Raw genomic sequence first — 19154 nt, 5'->3', positions numbered from 1 at the left:
AGAAATCTTCAGAATAATACCAGAAGAAAGCTTTGAGAAAACACTTGAATTAATTTCTGGTTGAATTGGAGAAAGTAATGAAAAATACGAGCAGTAATACTTGTCGTATTGTCATAAGAAATTAAAAAAAAAACTAGGAATATGTCTGGTCAAATTGTCTGTTTGGTCTCATTTTTCAGGCATGAGGTCTTCAAAATTTCTATTTTTAAAACAATTAGTCGCTACCAGTCCTGGAATCCAAATCGCTGATGGTTCCTAAAATCAACAGTGCAAAGAGGGTTTCAGGATATGTTCGGCGAAAAAACTGGAAAAGCCATAATGGCTAGGCTATTGATGATTTGTCCAATACAAAAACGAACTCAATATTGAATCCAGGGCTAGTAACAGGTCACTTTTCAGAAATGGAGTTACTATTTCAATGCACTCTCTAGAAAATCTTCATTTTTTACAGAAAGCCTCATAAGTCCCTTCTTGCTTGCAAATAATCCTAGTGCAAAATTGTGGAGTCTTACGTGACTTTCACACAGGTTCTTGCAGAATTTCTCCATAGTTTCCTCAAAAAAAAGCTTCAGGAATTCTTCTGGAAACACATTCAGGGACTCCTCCAGGCATCCTTCCAGAAATTTATCTGGAAAGTCCTTTACTGACAAGAAATTCCTCCACTAATTTTTGAAGTATAATAAGAGAAATTTCTCCAGAATTCTATTTAGGAAATCTTTAGGCACTCCAACAAATTGCTTTAAAAATGTTCCTAGAGACTAACCCACACATATCCTCTAAAGATTTTTCAACAAATTATTCCCTTATTATATTATTCTACTAGGAGAAATGCCAATGATTCCATGCTTCCAAGAAAATCCATAAATAATGAAAAAAAATTCTTTAGAATGTATGCCTTGTTATTTCCAGGCGTTGTTTCGAACGTTTCCCTAAGCATAATGATAATCTTTCAGGGACTCTTGAATTGTATTGCTTTCTTTTGAAAGGATTTTTTCAAAAAAAAAAAAATCTATGTGTTTTAGAAAGAGGCCCAGAAAGCTGTAGCGGTAAACGCGCAGCTTTTTAGCAAGACCAAGCTGAGGGTTGTGGGTTCGAATACCACCGGTCGAGAGTATCTTTGTTCTAGCTACGCGATATACACATGCAAAAACGTCAATTAGCAAAAAAAGCTCGAAGTTTATAACTGAAAAGTGCTTATAAAAACATTTAACTGAGAAGCACACTGTGTCCCAGTTGGGACGTAACCCCAGACAGAAGAAGCTTTTAGAAAGTCAAGGAATGTCTTCCGCCAAAAGAAACAAACAGTGTAAAATGTTCAAATCAGCATTCAGTAAAGTTCCCATGCGCTCCGTCTTAGAAAGGCTAGTAAACCTCTATCCCGATAGGTATAGCCCACACTGATCCAACTATTCTTGTCATAGTTATATGAGAGACATATACTTTTGCACTATTGGAAAATCCTATGAATCTTATCATAGGGTGGAAATGAAAGTCTTGACCTATATGCAATGCATATGTAACTTGCACTTCAGTCAAACATGGCATTATTATTTGAAATGCATGTTCTGTTTACAAGTGGTGTGCGCATATCTTCTTCATATGCCTGTAAAATAAAAATCAATGGACATAAGTAACTTGTTTTATATGCGATCTAGATGCATTTCATTATTATTTCCATAGTGATTATAATTATTAAAATAAAATGCAGAAAAAAATAAACATTTCATTAAAACTTTTTATTTTCATTTAGGTTTAATATTTATGAAAAACAGATTGCTCTACCGGAAATAGGTGATCATCTTAAGTTGTTGGATTTTTCGGGATGGTCTGCTATGTAACCGGTGGTTCCAAATTCGGGCTTCGGGCCATCACAAGAAATGATTTTGTTTACCTGAATGCGGCCCTGTATATTATGCTCACGGGAAAGGGCTCATCTCTCACTCTCCCACTTCCAATATCTCCCTGCGATATCACACACTCTCGCCTCGAGAGATTTGTTCACAGCGGTTTGAACATCGGCGTGCACTCAGCCCCGAGTTCCTTAGCACTATCCATAGGCAAGGCAAGGAGTGGCGTAACTCATAAGGCACGAATATGAAAAATATCCGACAAACTCGGGTTTGTTTGGATTCTTATGAAAACTGAAAAAAAGGTAGATGCTCGGCATGCTAGCACTACAAAATTTAGTCCGTTCCGAACAAGCTAGAGAGCAGCAAGTGCGCGACGTGTTAATAGCTCAAGGTTCGCAAAAGTGCGATAGTGAACATATAGTGATTTTTTTAACATCTCTGTTTTGTACTTTTTATTAGGTCTAGTGTCCAAAAGTAATCAAAAATCATTATTAGTACTGTTAGTAGTGGTTAAAAAAAACTATGTACAAGTGGTTAGTAATGTTAAATGTGAATACTTCATGCAAAATATCTAAAATGTATTGTCTGCTTAAAACTAGGGTAGTGTGACACATAATCGCCTATACTAAAAGTGTTACTATCAATTTTCGATACGATCACAGAGAAAAAGGTAAATTATCCATGCAAAAATCTTAAAATCTGTGAAAACTATTGTATATTAGTTATGTACATGTAAAATTACGGTTTTTCATGGGAGTTCATATATATTACGTGGCAATATCCTAATATGGTGTGTAGGTCCATATCAGGGCCTTTTTCTTTTGTATTTTGGACAAGCCATTGTCTGCGCCGCCATCTCGCTTGGACAAAGGACGGAACAGGACAATACTGAACAAAAGGATCGAGCTTGAAAAGCGGGCAACAGTGTTGTGAAAAACTCAATTTCTCAAAACTCACGCTTGAGATTTTTCATGCGTGAGTTGTCAATCACGCAACTCCGCAGTCAAAAAATCATGGATGAGTTGGCTCACCTTTTTGACTCATTGTCTCGTATTTCCACCGTTTACTCACACACGGCAATAATTTCTTGTTAGTCTGGTAAAATTATAGGAATCCTTTCTAACGTAAACAACAATATTCGGGTCTCACAAGTTATGGCCAGGTTTTGCGACTGAATCATTTTTTACGGTTTGAGTTGATTGAGTTGATTTTGCATCAAAATCTCAAGCGTGAGATTTGCGAAGCAGATCTCTAATGAGTTTGCTCTGTCGGGAGAGCGTATTGATTGACATTTGAGAGCGAGTCTATCAACACTGGCGGGCAACCAAAACCCCGCTAGGAAGGCGCCATTTTGGATCTTCCAATTGCCGGAATTGTTCAACGGTTCTAAACCATATCCGGCCAAACTCTCATCCTAAAGCCAAGATCTAGCAGTTTTCCGGCTATACTGTGTACGATCAGTGGCTGTTGTTTTACCACCAACCCCGGAGGACGATATTCGCCGATGTTACCCTAGCTGTTCAGCTAGGCACCCAGTACAGCAACCCATTGTCTGGGTATGCAAGGAAAGACCACGCAACAACACCAAGCCAAACATAGACCTAACCGCAAGTAGCAAATGTGACGTCACAATATAGACTTAAGCTTAAATGAAAACGTTGATTATTGTAAAATTAGCTTAATACAATTCTGTGCATGTGAATTTGATCGTTTATGTCATTTCAGTGTGTTTAAAGTCTCACTATTGTTCCATTTTTTCTCTCTGTTCCATTCCGGGTCCACAAAGGGATCTTCATGCCTCCCTCCCTTCTTGTTCTGATTGGAATATTATTTGTAGTAGTGTGTGGCCTTTGAGCTTGCATACAATCATAAGTAGTTGTTAGTGAGTTTACCCAACCCTAGTTACGTCAGTGGATGTGCTCTTAGTTTCAGTTCCCGTTGGAGATGGATTCTTCGAGTGACGTTTGAGTGAGTGTGTACCGATTTCCCTTCTTCCGACCCTGTAGATCCCCTAAAAGCTAAAAAAAGATGATTCTGCTGAAACAGAAAAAAAACAGCTTGAATCACTTAATTATGATACAATACCTCATACTTACGCTGAAAATGTGGTTTAATCGTCCTTCCAATAGTTTTCCAATGAAGTCAAATCATATAGCAAGACTTATATTGATTCTGTGCTAGGCCACTGAAACATATATTAAAAATATAATCATTCCATATTAGTTTTGGCAATATATCATTACTCACCACTTAAAGGATAAGGTTTACTCTGAAGAATAAACATTATTGCTTTAAAAGCTACATTTTCAAATTCCGGGTTCAGCAACGCAACTTTGTTCTCATTTCTAACTCACTCTACTAAATAACAACAGCCGAAATGATACATTCAATATGACACGCATGCATATAAAAGACACAAACAAGCCGGTTCGTGAAATGTATATGCGAAGCTAGTATCGCTCATATTATGGGCATATCACTTAAGCGTGAGCTTACGCCTTTCATATTTATATGCACGCTGTTGATTTCGAACTGGAATATGAATAACAAGTATCGGAATGCATTTGAGATGTATGAGCCAAACGAGGAGTTTGATTTATATGAAATTTCTGATAAAATATCGTCCCATATTTATTTCAGTGCACACTCGCATATACTCAATTGTCGATATGCGCCACCAATTACAACTGTTCGCTTCTTACTCATTCATCGTTTGGTTAACTGTCATCATTCCAAGTCAGCAGCAGCAACAAAATCGGCTCTGATTTGTTTTGCACCATCCCATTTCGCTGGCACCACCTTCCTTTGTCGCTAGAAACCCTGCGATTGAAGATTGATGATTTACTAGAATTTAAATGGATAGGTCGTGCTGCACATCGATTCCAATACGCACTTCGAAGCATCAGAATAACTTGAGGCGATAATGATGGAAACAATGTACGAAAATAGGCACCACTTCAAGGTTGCGATCATCTGATTCGGTTCATCAGGATTTTACTTACACTGCGAAATATGAGGGAGCTGCTTCGGCGACAATCAAATTGCGATGCAGAGTATTTCAGTGGGGACCACATCGATTGGAATTAATCCAGCTATGTGGATTTATTCCTCATTTCGCTGTCTTATGTCACGGGTTGGTTTCATCTTTCTGGCGTTACGTCCCAATTGGGTGCTCAGTGTTCTCATGAGCACTTTCACAGTTATCAACTGAGAGCTTCCTTTGCCGTGGAAAATTCTCGACCGGACGGGTTTCGAATCTGCCACCCTCAGTATAGCTTTGCTGAATAGCTGTGCGCTGCGGATTTGTTTGCAGTTGATGATTGAGCAACGTCACGTTTCTTGAATGAGTAAAAAGCAGGTGATAAAGTCACACTTGTTAATAATTGTTACAATCGCGTCAGTCCAGCTTTCGTTGTGCGACAGGTACTCACTGTTTGCGGTTTGGTCACGCATGTCAGCAAGAGATGATTGACGGATTGGTTGGATTGGAATAAATAGGATGGCTGGTAGATAGAATTGAATGACATCCTGCAATTGCCAAACCGATTCTTGCTATTTCTGGAGATGTCTAAGAGATTTTTTGATATATAGGAATATTGATATAGAGAGATTACAAGTAACAATATGAGTCCTAGATAAGTACCATAAATCGTTCTTAAGCATGTTTGCTGCCTACATCACATCTTCGATTTGCTACAAGCCAAAGTTTTACTCTACAGTTGACTCTATACAACTTGATATTTGAAAGATCACTGGCATAGGACAAAATCGAGACCAAGAATGTTTAACATGTAGAACAATGGGACTGGAAAATGATTAACTAGGGCAAGTGTACCAGTAGCACCTATCAGGTATCAGAAGGCCGGCTCCAAAGGCACGTTCCCCACCAGTTGGGAGATTTGTGCTATCGCTATACTTGAACCTATTTCATCATCTATCCGATGGAAGAGGAAAGGGAAGGGAAAGATGGGAGGAAATCGTGATTTCATAATTAGGAAATTTCTATTTAAAACGGAAATTTCAAGTCGTCTTCTCCTTGAGAACAGTAAAGTTCAGTTAGTATAGTCACTGATATCAAAAATACTGTTTAAGGAAATATTAAAAGCAGTAACATTTTATTTGTAAATCATTTTCATTTTATTTGAAGTTATTTCTCTCGAGGGTCGCTAGTCAATCAAGAGATAGTTCCTCCCTCAATTCCTAATGACACTAATCTAAAATTCTATTCTATTGACGGGCGATCTATAGGTTCATGACTTTAAGATAAACTGGAAATAAAAAAATATACCGTTCAAATCCTGTGAGTTGAAGGACATTCCTCTTCCGTTAAAAATCATAGAAAATGACGCTCAGCAAGACCACTCAGCACATTTGGTTTGGCTTTAAAATATTTGAAATCAGAAATGTGTCAAATTTACTGATCATGAATATAATATGTCAAAATATTGAACCGTGTAAAAATTTGTACGGATAATATTCAGACACTCTGGCTGAGTGTTGGTGCTGCAGTCATAGTTGGTTACCCTATGAAATCTTAGGATCGATAGAAAAGTTTAAAATAATAGATAGCTCCGCAGTCAAATTAGGAGTTTTGTCAGTGAAGAATAAGTATTGTAAATCTAGAAGATACAAATTACTTGAAGTTAATGGAAAGCAGCACTAAAAATTGTATGTTTAATTAATGCCATATTTGACGTAAATATAACTAAATAAAACCTCTCGCAGTGTAAGCTGATCACCATAAAACCATTTCACGATCTGCTTTGAAATTGAGTGCAACGGTTGAATCACCACCACAACACACCGGTTAAAAAGTTAGCACCTGGTGAAATTTGAAGAAAACTGTTGAACACCGATGAGTGAAGAAAAATTTAAAAAAGCATAATGCAGCTGATATCAAAGCTACTATTATTTTGAGCGATTTCACCTGGTGCCTAACTGTTCAATCAAACACTTCAAAAATCTTTGAAATTTACGTCATATGTTCCCGACATATTGAAGCAAGTAAAATGACGTGTATCTATGTCACAAATCACGTAATTTTCCGTCACAATGGACTGAATATTATTCGAATCACAAACATTTTCAATCACATTGGACGTATTTTTACAAGAATGACGTATATTTAAGTTTTGTTGCCATCAAATTTATCAACTTACGTAATATTAGTTTTTATAAGTGTGCAGTACTATGACGAATTTTGTGATAATGAATTTGAAGAGATATTTAGAGTTGTCTGTCAAAATTTCATACGTTTTGCTCATAGCAAAACAAAGTTACAGCATGCCAAAGTTGAGAATTTTGTATGAAAATCGGCTTTCACTACTATTATTCTGAACACAACTGTATCTACATTACATTTTCAATACTTTTGTGTAAAATTGTAAGGTCCGCGTAATTAAACTGAGTAGTTTACAAACCAATTTTTATATATTTTTTGTTAAAATTTGGAATTTCATTTGTTTTAATATTTATAAGGTCTTGTTAAAATTTCATCAAAATTGTTTTATAGGTGACTCAGATCTGCCCTGTAGAGTTGGACATTTTGTGTCAATTGTCGAGAGAGTTTTAAATGTATAGCCAATAACTAATGAATATTACTGAAAAAAATGTAACAATTTTCGTAAACACATAAATTTGTTAAAAATATTAAATTATCACAACAGTCTTGTATTTTTACTTCATATTAATTGAGTATTAAGACTTGAAGTTTTTTAAAAATAAAAACAGTTTTCATACAATGACTGGCATGCATTTAAAACTTATTGTTTAACTATCCTCATCTTATAAAAAAAAAACATTATTTTTAGCAACAATATTTTTTAAAACAATATGATGGTGTTCGCCTATCCATGTAAGTATAGTTGCAAACTAGGCACTACCATTTATTGAATTGCACTATTTTTTATAAAAAATATATTGAAGTATTGATGACAAATAAACTTCGAGTGATATTGTTGAATACGATTTTCTCCAAGAAAAACTCGAATTATTGGATTTTTCCGCTTTTGCCTTTTTGTTCTACCTAGTGGCGCAACTGGAGTAAATTAAATATATTTCATAAGTTAACTCCACCCTTAGTGTTGACAGAAATCCGTATACCTACCGTATTTTTGTCTTGCTCAATTGTAGATACTTTAAGATAAGGCGAAAATAATCACTTAGTACCATTAAAAACCAACCAATACCAATTTTGATCAAGCACGTTTACGCATTTTTAATAATGAGTTGTAAATATGCAAATGAAACAGATTTTTTTAGGCGCGGATTGGAGTTCCTAGGCGCGGATCAAATTTCTGAAGTCGCGATTTTCGCGGATACGATTTTAAGATTCTTGTAACAGCCCTGGAAATGAGAGCATCTAGCTCCATACCATAATGGGTTCGAACAGCGCCCTAAAAAGGGCACTGCAAAACACATGAACGCGTAAAGAGAGCCTATTGCTCATTACCACAGCGGGTTAAGAATATGAGAATTTCCTTCTCAGGCTTCAGGCTTCTGAATTCAGTTTAACTCAATAGGTGTTTACCAAGTAATTGGAATCGCATTTGCGCAAAAACTGGACAGTTATATATCAGGTGATACGAAGTTCCATAATCGGAGTCAGCACGCTGAATATTTGCCATGTGATAGTTGAGTCGGCAGTGGCCTGTCAACGCTCGGACCAAGAGACCGCAATTCTGCTTTGACAGATTTGTTAAATACTTCGCCACTTTTGGAGATGGCTCAATAAGGTACAATTTTGCTTGACGACACGACTCCAAACTATTCCAATATTGTTTGTGCTGAGTTGTCGCCCAAGAATTTATCTGAAACTTCTCCCAGCACTTCGAAATTGGAATAGCTGGCTCAGAGCCAATGAAGTCATGCGATGCTGCATCGCGAGCCAGCTCATCAGCCAATTCATTTCCAGCGATGGAAGAATGGCCAGGTACCCATACAAGGTGTACAGAGTTGACTGAATTCAGTTCCTCAATTTGAGTTCGACATGCGATAACAAGCCTCGACCTTGAGTTGGCCGAAGCAAGAGCTTTTATAGCAGCCTGACTATCTGAACAGAAGTATATGATTTTACCCATTACTCGCTGTTGAAGTCCTGATTGCAATCCACACATAAGAGCAAATATTTCCGCCTGAAAAACAGTGCAGTGTCTACCAAGTGAGTAAAACTGATCCAGCCTTAGCTCACGAGAATATACACCAGCAACAGCTCTGCCTTCAAGAAGGGAGCCATCAGTGTAACATACTATATTGTTTGATATAGTTCTTTCCAAATAGCCAGACGTCCATTCTTCCCGTGAAGGGAATTGTGTGGTAAATGTCCTGTAAGGAAACTGACAAGCAATTGTGAGATCACTTGGAGATAGGACAGTTTTGTCCCAATTCACAAAAAGTGGAAACAACGAAGTGTGTGTAGATCTACGATTCACCGGATTTCTCTCCAGCAGATCCAGTATCCATAAACGGTAAGAGCAAGAAAGTGCTTCTTGTTTAAAATGTATAGACTACACATGAGAGATGGCCCAATTTTGATTTGATTGTTCTCACTTCGACCTTTTGCCACCACACAAGACATCCATATGCCAATATTGGTCGAACAACTGTTGTGTAAATCCATTTGATATACTTGGGTTTGAGGCCCCAAGTTTTACCAATGGTTGGCCCGGCATTAATCGAAGGCCATGCAAGCTTTTTTGACTATGAGGTGTCCAAGAAAGTTTGGAATCTAGAGCGACTCCGCAATACTTTACCTGATCAGTTACATTAATCTCAGTGCCAAAAAGACGTAAAGGTCGAATTCCATCGCGGTTTCGTCTTTCCGTAAAAAGAACAATATATGTTTTATTCGTGTTAACCGAAAGGCCATATTGGCGACACCAACTCTAGACTACCTGAAGAGCACTTTGCAGGTCAAATAGGGTGCTTAGGCACATACCAACTATCAAAGCAAGATGGTCGGCGGCAAATCCATAAGTAGGAATACCGCAATTATTGAGTGGCCTCAATAGCGTATCTGCTACGAGTGGTGACAAGACTCCCCCTTGGGGGCATCCGCAGCAACTCAATTTTCGAATCGCTGCTTGACGTAATGTCGAGAAGAGATGTCGGTTTTTGACCATTTGATGAATCCCATGGTTTCGTGCGGCTTCCAATATGGCATCGAAAGACACGTTATCAAAGGCACCCTCAATATCCAAGAAAACACCCAAGCAGGATTGCTTCTGAGCGAATGCTTTCTCGATATCGTATACAACTTTGTGTAAAAGAGTCACAGTGGACTTTCCAGATTGGTAAGCATGTTGATTCACATGAAGAGGCATGTTTGCCAAATAAACATCACGGATGTGATGATCGATAATGCGTTCCAGACATTTCTGGTTCATCATGTGGTAAATATACCGAACAATAGACGTATTTCCTGTTGAGGTCACCAACAGAAACATCCATTGTGACAGCACATACATCTCTGGTAGTTAACTCAGAAATGAGTGTAGCAACGATTGCTTTATTAACGGGGCATGGAGCGCGAGTTGGCCATTTCAAGTTTGCTGAAAGTAGCAAAAACTGAGTCCACAAGGTTACCTAGATAGAAGTTCCCTCTACGAAAGTAGGGTTCTTGAACTAGCGCCACTTGGGCTGCACCATTTTGCATGAGTCTGCAAAGATTGATCGTTGCTGTTCTTTTATGCTGAAGATTGATTTGAGCTAACCTAACCGTAGCCACTACCCAAACTAGACAGGATTAAGCTTTTTGCAATCTCAACACGAAAAAGACCAGCAACGGAAAAACCAGATCGGTATCTATTTTAAGTCGCCAAAGGCGAAAAAGCACAGAATACACTGTGTAAAACGCATAATGCGAATCCATATAGGTGATAATTTAAAATAAATGGCAACATATTCATAATCCCACCCTTATTAAGCCTCAGGATAGAGACTGAAGAAGGGCAGCCGATTATCTCGAAGAAACACAAGGTCACCTGCACCATTGCTCCGGGTAGCACAGGAAGGACTCAATACTGTGTAGGGCGCCCTGGTACCCCACAGGCTCCGTTAGCGGTTAGGTTTTATTTAGACCCCCCTAACCATTCATTCCTAGGCACGGTACGCATCACACCATAAATTAGGGGTCACCTGTGAGATGGACTTTTACCACCGGAACAGGCAGTCCGTAGTGTTAATTCTTAGCCAGTTGAAACAACTGCTACCGACACTACGCGGCTATCTAGGCAGCTCGGGAAAAGGAGGTTAATATTGATGATTAACTCCTGACGTGCCCAAGCAGCGCCATTGCCCAGTCCGTCTGAGTATTGGCCCTGGTAGAGGGGAAACTTGGCAAACGCCAGACCAAGGGTTCAGCCTTGACAAGTTAAGCTGTCAGGCAGCTCCAACTAAATACCATACAAAAAAAACATCTTTAACATGATTCTAATATAAAATTTAGTTTAGGATTTTCAGCGATTCTTGAACTAAATACTGACATATTCTTCTAACACAACTTCTTCGCGAGATCTTGATAGAATACTAGGTGGAATTCTTACTGAATCCTTAGTATGATGCTCAAAAACAGTCATCTCAATTTTTTCAAATCAAAAATCTGAAAAATTTGGGAACTACTGTCCTACGTTATGAAATCTCTTGAAGAAGCCTGCCCTCTTCGATCTGCTAAGACCGCAAGATAGACTTCATGCTATGGTTCCGATCTGGCTATTCAGCTGGATCAGACTGGATGTATTACATTCCAAAGTAGGGTCGATGTACCAATAGCCGCATAGCTAAGAACAAAAAATCGTATAAAATCGAAAAATCACGCTAGCGTCATTATTTTTACATCATCTGAAAGCTTTTTATCTTGGTTTTGCGGGAAAAACATGAAAACTACGAAAACTCAAATGTATGTATTTATTATCGCGTGTGCCACTATAGGAATACATGTGCCTATAGTAGCACTATTTCTAATTCCTGTTCCTATAGTAGCACTAGCATCACGGCGTTGGCAAAATACTTATCAAAATCGTATTTTTACAAAACTTTTATATTTTTCCTACACAGTGTGGATCAAAAGCTTTCGTTTGATGTAAAAAAAGTTGTTATTTCATCAAGTATTTTTATAATAAAAAATAGTTTCTCTCAGTAGCTAGTATAGCTAAACGGCCGTAAAAAGCCACTAGTGCGACTATAGGGGACTGTCCACTAAGGGAACACCGACCCTATCTAACATTTTAGGATTCATAATGGTCTTGTAACATACTTAATTTTTGTTATGGCTATAGCGGTCATGCGACTCAAAGGTAAAGGGAGTCTATACAAGATTTTTACAAATGATTGAAATTAATAGGTGGATAGGCGTCGCATGGGAGCGACAAGATTGAAATTTTATTAGGTGGTTCATTTTCAATCATTCGTAAAAATCTTCTAAAGACTCCCTTTACCTTTGAGTCGCATGACCGCTATACTGCTCATACTCGCATTACAGTTCCATTTGATTTTTCGCCACTTTTGAGTTAGCTTCATGAATAGTATTCATTTTTAGTGTACATTCTAAAACAAAACTCCAAATTCTATCTTTGTATGGACAAAATGTGAAAAAAATACCAAACCATGTGCGTCCCATATTGAAAGTACCCACAAAACAGTCCCATTCGATGATTATGAAGAAATTCAACTAAATCTATTCCTTATAAAAACAATTAAATAAATCAGGAAAGTACAAATCAACTATAATCAAGAAAAACTCTTATTTTTGTTCAAAAAAGGTTTTACCATAACTACTTCTTCTGTTCTTCGATTAATACTAACACCACATTAGGCTAGCAGCCTGTAAACTGAAATAAAGCAAAATAGTTTTCCTATTCTAGACTATTCTACTGCTCCATTCACACTATTCCTGCGACCAATCATTATCAGAATCTCCGGCAGACTGAAGTCCAACTGCGAGAAGTGAGAATCTTGTTTGGCCGCCGCAAGATTACGCACATCGTCGCTAGTGTTTACTTGGTCAAACTAAGTGTTTGCAGCACCAAATGCCGAGAAACAGGAAAACTCCTGACACACATCAGGATTATCTATATCTTGAGAACCGCAATTTGCCTTTATCAAGTGGACCGAAACATGTTCTATTCACCTTTCTTTGATAGTTTCCAAATCCTTCACCCGTCACGTCCTGCGATTTCAGCAAGCCTTCCATATGGCACGGTTAATTTGAATTCAGGAAATCTTCACCATTTTCTCATTCAGTTTCACCACTGTACAGCTTAAGAACTCCATGGGACATTATTACTACTGAAAGCTGCAAAAAAAAGTACATTGCAATCGATCGTAAACTTGAACAACAATGTGTCAAGGTGCACGATAACAAAGTAAGCGAATTCCAGTAATGGGACTGGTATGCGGGTATTCAAGAGTTTAGTGAGAGAAATACTCGGATAACGAGTCCCATCTGCAATAACCCTAATTTAGATAGGAGAAAACAAACAGTTTTACTAAATTTAGATTATTTACAGTTTTTGCACATTGCAATGATAGTATATTGAGCAATGCCACAGGCATTTACTACTTCCAGCAGCGGAAAAACGAAAATGGACGGTTTTATGTTTAGAAGCGTTTTTCTCGAGATCATGATTTTCCTAATGGGACTATATAGCGAGTATGGGCAGTATAGCCATAACAAAAATAATTTAAAACAACCACGGTCGATACCTTCTCCTTGTAACATACTTCAAATCACAAATTGGTCTATAAAACCGCAATCTATCCAACATTGTTACTAGTGATGTGCTGTAGAGATACGGCTCTTTTCCTCTTAGCTTACAGACGGTACAAAATGACTGAAAGCTTCGAAATTCGATTGGTTACTTCAGTGCACTTCCCGCAGGACATTTTAGCGAATCCATTCTCTCTAATATCGTTTCTGCGTACCTGTCTAGCCATGATTTAAATAAATCTCTGACAATGAAGTTATTGTCCTCGGTCGCCCCGTTTCTTATATCGACTCATTGTGCATCAGGCCCAAGTCAAGCCAAACCCATCATCATTGCCTCTTTGTAAACCAAAAAGTGCATCACCAGAGTGCTCGCCATATCGACGCAGTGGTAGGCGGGGCAAGATGAGCACCATTGGTTTGCCAGGTTCTCATCCATAACTCGATATTGAAAATACCATCGAGTTAGAGATGTATCGAGTTATAGAACACAAAACCAGTGCAAATGTGATCCAAGAAACCATCAAGGTAGGGAGCTCATTTTGCGCGATGACCACCCGGGAGTGAACGCGACTATGCTGAGACAGCGGAAAGGGTCACGTCCGCCACCACAAAGGAGGACTCCATAGGTTAAGTTGGGTTAAGTTGGAGTCTGAATAAATTCATTCTTGGTTCGACTGTCATCACGAGTAGTGTGATCTATGGACATCACAGCACAGGAAATATTACATGGCGACCTGCCAGACTGCGGATCAGGAGATCCCAGAAGCACAGTGCAAGTGAAAAACAAAGTGGCCCAAGTGCAACGATAAGAAAGAAAAAGTAAAAAAAGTGACTGTTAGTGAAAATGAGGTGGTTTTCGGTCGACGAGATCGTCACGCCAGCCCCAGTGAGAGTAATAAATGAACAAAACCACACCGCGCATACGGTAGTTATCTCTGGGATGGCAATTTTGGCGTTTGGCTATGTGCTGGCCCGAGCCATCATGAAAGTGCACAGGAGAAGCACGGAGCGCTTGGCCGAAAGGGCTGCTCGACGTGCCACTGTGAATGTGTAAGAAAAACTAACGATGATGAATCGGATCTGAAATGTGTGAAACTGAAAATTGGTGTTTCGGCAGAAGGGAAGCGATCGTAAGTGAACAACCAATCCCCAACAAGTGGAGTGTAACTGAAGAATGGAAACAGCCGCATTAGAATGCCTTCATAGAGGTAGCAGGTTCTTTTAGTTTTTACATTTTAGCACTCTGTGCAACATTGCAGAATATTACGACCCTCTGTATATCACGCTATCTGATTGAAGTGTTTGAAATTCTATATTACTTACTATATAAACTTTCTAATTGAAGTTAAAAATTCTATATTGAGGTGTAATGTTGTGTTGTAAGAAATTTTTTAATTGAAGTGTATCGAAGAGTTTTAAATTTTACATTGAAGCCCTCGCATTTTCTATGGAAAATGTTAGATGCGAAATTGAGCAATTAATTGGCCAATTTGTAGTCAATATCTTGAATTTCAAAAAAAAAAGTCCTAATAGGCAGTATTAGCGCGAAACTTTAACAAAGAAGCTAAAGTTTTGTGAGGATACTTTCTATGAGGCAATTGATAAAATACACAAATTTGAGAATACATTAGAAGCTTCTGAAGTTGAATCATATATGTAAGCCAAAAAATTTTTTCGGTGCGAGATCAGTTAAGGACATATAGGAAGGAATCCCTGTCATGGCAGTGAAGATGGCTTCCTCATATATACAAACACATTTCTGGAAGTCCACATTATTTTTCAAAATAATTCACATACCTACACTTAATCCACTCCCAAATTGCTAACGAGACATCAGAACACTATTACCTTACAATTTCCGTAGTTTTAACGCTAGTAGCTGGTGGATGGGGCCCAGATAGCCGTAGCGGTAAACGAGCAGCTATTCAGCATGACCATGCTGAGGGTCGTGGGTTCGAATCCCGCTGGTCGAGGATCTTTTCGTGAAGCTAATTTTCTCGATTCCCAGGGCATAGAGTATCTTCGTACCTGCCACACGATATACATATGCAAAAATGGGCAATCGGCAAAGAAAGCTCTCAGTTAATAACTGTGGAAGTGCTCATAAGAACACTAATCTGAGAAGCAGGCTTTGTCCCAGTGGGGACGTAACGTCAGAAAGAAGAAGAAGAAGCTGGTGGAAATTTAATAAACCGTGCTATTTTTTAACACGGACGTTTAACTTTGCTACAATTGTTTACACTTATCTGCCTGCGAACGAAGAACACTTTTCGCCGAATTTTACCACTTTCGCTAAACGTAGAACCTCCAGCACAGTTTACTTTCACTACTTGTTAATTAAAGAACAATTACTAGTTAATTTATGATGAACACAACTTAAAATTTCACCAAACCGTGCTAAAAACAATCACTCGATCACAGCATTTCGCTTTTTTTATTTTTCTAATTTTACGCCGGCTGCTCGCTTGCAGGGCTGTCAGATATGTTGATGGTTACGTACGACATCAAACAATCTTATTTAGTCGAAAGGGAAAAGACTCAAATTGAAGTAGTGATTACTGGCAACAACGTCTTATCAATTATAATTTCACTATTACCAACAAATAGGAGAATATATTTTGTGTACCACTACTTTTCTACAGTTATTAGTGGATTCAAAGGAGTTTCACCTTAAGAAAACTTATTGAAGACAGAGTACGGAAAATGGCACCAAAGCTAGATCTATCGCGCTTAAGGTAGTTAAACCTTTTGATGGATCGGTTACTGAATTAACCAAGTACATCGAAAGCGTAGAGCTCCTTAGGGATTACGCGGACGAAATTCCAGAGGCAGCTATTTTGCGATTCCTCAAAACCACGTTGACGGGAACTACCGTTGCATTAGCCATTGCTGAATTGCGAAAGAAGTTCGCAATAAAAGTAACGTCGAGAGCGGTAGAGAGTGAGATGCAATGCCTGAGGCAAAATCAGAAAAGTATTTCAGATTTTGGCTCAGAAATTGAAAAACTCACTGCAAAACTGGCAGCTGCGCATGTTTCTTCAGGAACATTCGCGAGCGAAGCAGCCGCAGAAAACATTGTCCAACCAATTGCAGTGGAAGCTTTCATTAGTGGTCTGAAAGAGCCATCTACGACATTTTTCTTGCGAGCAAGAAACCCAACAATGCTCAACAAAGCAATCTCCGACGCACTGGAGTGTACTCCAAGTACTTCGAGAAGCACCAACGAAACTGCACTGTGGTGTGGTTTCAACCACCAAGGACAATACAATCAAAGGAGAAACTGAGGTTTCTCCCGAGGACGAGGCTCCTTTGGAAATAGGGGTCATGGTAACTTCCAATCCTCCAGAGGACGGGGAGGTGGTTACCGAAACTCCTATGGAAATAGAGGGAGAGGTTTCCACCAACAAAATCAGCCCAATAATGGAAGAGGCTATAACAGGGGTGGAAACCAATATTACAACAACAGCCAGAGAGGACAATACAATGCTTAAACGGCGAATATGGCGGAGCAATCCCCAGCGCCCCAAGAGCAACAAAGAGCGGTTCCACGCCAAATCGGTAAACGATGAAACTACCTTGGATTCAAATGGAATTTTGCACATAGTTTCGATATAATAGAATAATTTTTTTCCACTGGTGGAGAGACCATTTAAAATCAAGAGTAACTTCTGATAAGAGCGTAAGTATTTTTAGCATCACCATTTAAAAAAAAATGTACCTCGGAAACCGTTTGTTATAGAGAAAAAGTGTCTGAGATGGTAGACAATCAAATAGGCTTTGTAAAAAAATATACACTGAAAAAAAATACTTTTATTTTTATGAAAAAATCGAAATTAAACCTTAAAACACAAATTGCAAAAAATAGGTATCTTCGATTTTTTTCAAATTTTTTCTGCAAAATTTCAATGTAAAACCAGATGTTTTAAGCACAGTTTCAACATGGTGCAGTCTAAAATAAAAAAGTTTTTCAATTTCTGGCCGTAGAAAAGACGTTTTGATGCTGTAATATGATTCTTCACCCAAAAACAATTCAAAATGCTAATAACAATGATCTTCCTAAAACTAGCCGTTTTCAAGATATTTAGAATTCAATTATATTAATATCATAAAACTTAAGAAAATACGCCCGTTTCATAAGTTACTCCAAATGCTCCACCAACAATGTTACGTTTATCTCTAGAAAGATTCGCGAATCAGGCGAAACTGACAAAATGTACACAATTTAAGAAACTATAGCGTTGAAATTGTAGCTCGATTGTCTATTCACTGCACTTGAACTTTTCCCCTATCGATAATTTAACTATTCAAAAAACGCAAATTTGTAGAAGACGAAACTTCACCTCATACCAAACTACACACTTTATTGATTACGCCTGTGTTTTTGTTTATCAAAGTGATGGGCGCATCTGAAATCGAAATCAAAACACGGCGAGAGTAAACGGCGACACTGCAAACAAAAAATAAACAAGGCGTACATGGCGAGCTTAATTGAAACCAGAATGTAAACACGGCGCAAAAGTAATAGGCGACACTGACAATAATATCGATTACAGGCTCATAACATTGGGCGATACTGGCATTCTTGAGTGCGTTTAAGGCGAAACTTTATAATATTTTTTTTATCGCGAAATAGCTAGGGAAATTGTAGGAGATGTGTGTGGTATTGATGAGGATTTTAAAACTAGGTTTATGAAATGTGTATTAAATCTGTGTAATCCCTCTCGATCTCTTTCCACATTAATATCCCATGTGTTAAGGGCAGTTTCAACATGGTGCAATTTAAAATAAAAAAGTTTTTCTAGGGCAACTTTTGGTGTATTTCTGAAAATTTAATTTCTGGTTATAGAAAAGGCGTTTTGATGCTGCAATATGATTCTTTATCCAAAAACAATTCAAAATTCTAATACCAATGATCTTCCTATAAGTAACCGCTTCAAAATATTTGGGATTGAATTATATTAATATCATAAAACTTAAGAAAATACGCCCGTTTCTTGCATTATTCCAGATGCTCCAACAATGGCACGTTAATCTCTTCCCACATTATTGGGTATTTCGTTCACCACTGGACTGCGCAGTCAGTTTTCATAAGTGCGAGAATGTAAATAAAAGTTCGATCCTGCATCAAATTTGGTGTCTTCAGCGCACTTATTCTACGATTTATAATGAATGAGTGCGCTGAAGACATCAACACGATTGGAAGCAGAATCGCACTTTTATTTTCCTTCCCTCACTTATAAAAACTAACTGTGGAGTCCAGTGGTGAATGAAATGCGCAATAATATCCCATCAAATTTATCTTTGACACTTACACAAATAAACGAATAAAAAAGAAGTAACAATAACAATATGTAACAATATTATTAGCCGCCACCAATCCCTCCAAAATGATCCGTCAAACAAACCAAGACAAATACGGAGGCAATGAAAACAATAGTTGATCAAGCGTTCGGCTCGCTCGGGGCACATTCTCTGTTTCGCTCGAAACACTAGCGGGTATATAGCGATACATACATACTTCAACGAATTCTTTGTTCTCTTAGTGCTTGAACTAGATTTTTTATATGCGTTTCCTATCTAGGTGTTGTGACCGTACGTTA

The 19154-nt window shown here is 38.2% G+C and overlaps 1 protein-coding gene and 1 long non-coding RNA gene across 2 annotated transcripts in view; one reads left to right on the top strand and one right to left on the bottom strand.

Moving 5' to 3' along the window:
- Positions 1 to 19154, top strand: part of LOC5565927 (ras-related protein Rab-1A) — an 84089-nt gene that overhangs the window by 26318 nt on the left and 38617 nt on the right. The gene's annotated exons all lie outside the window — the stretch shown is intronic.
- On the bottom strand, positions 3188 to 4991 carry LOC110674194. The gene is made up of 4 exons (XR_002498723.1): positions 4853 to 4991; positions 4098 to 4670; positions 3947 to 4035; positions 3188 to 3884 (listed from the first exon to the last, which is right to left on the bottom strand). It is a non-coding gene; the product is annotated as an uncharacterized LOC110674194 (long non-coding RNA).

Source organism: Aedes aegypti, chromosome 1 (genome assembly GCF_002204515.2).
Source record: "Aedes aegypti strain LVP_AGWG chromosome 1, AaegL5.0 Primary Assembly, whole genome shotgun sequence".
Lineage (NCBI taxonomy): Eukaryota > Metazoa > Arthropoda > Insecta > Diptera > Culicidae > Aedes > Aedes aegypti.
The sequence above is the reverse complement of the archived record's forward strand: the minus strand, read 5'-3'. Positions and strand labels throughout refer to the sequence as shown.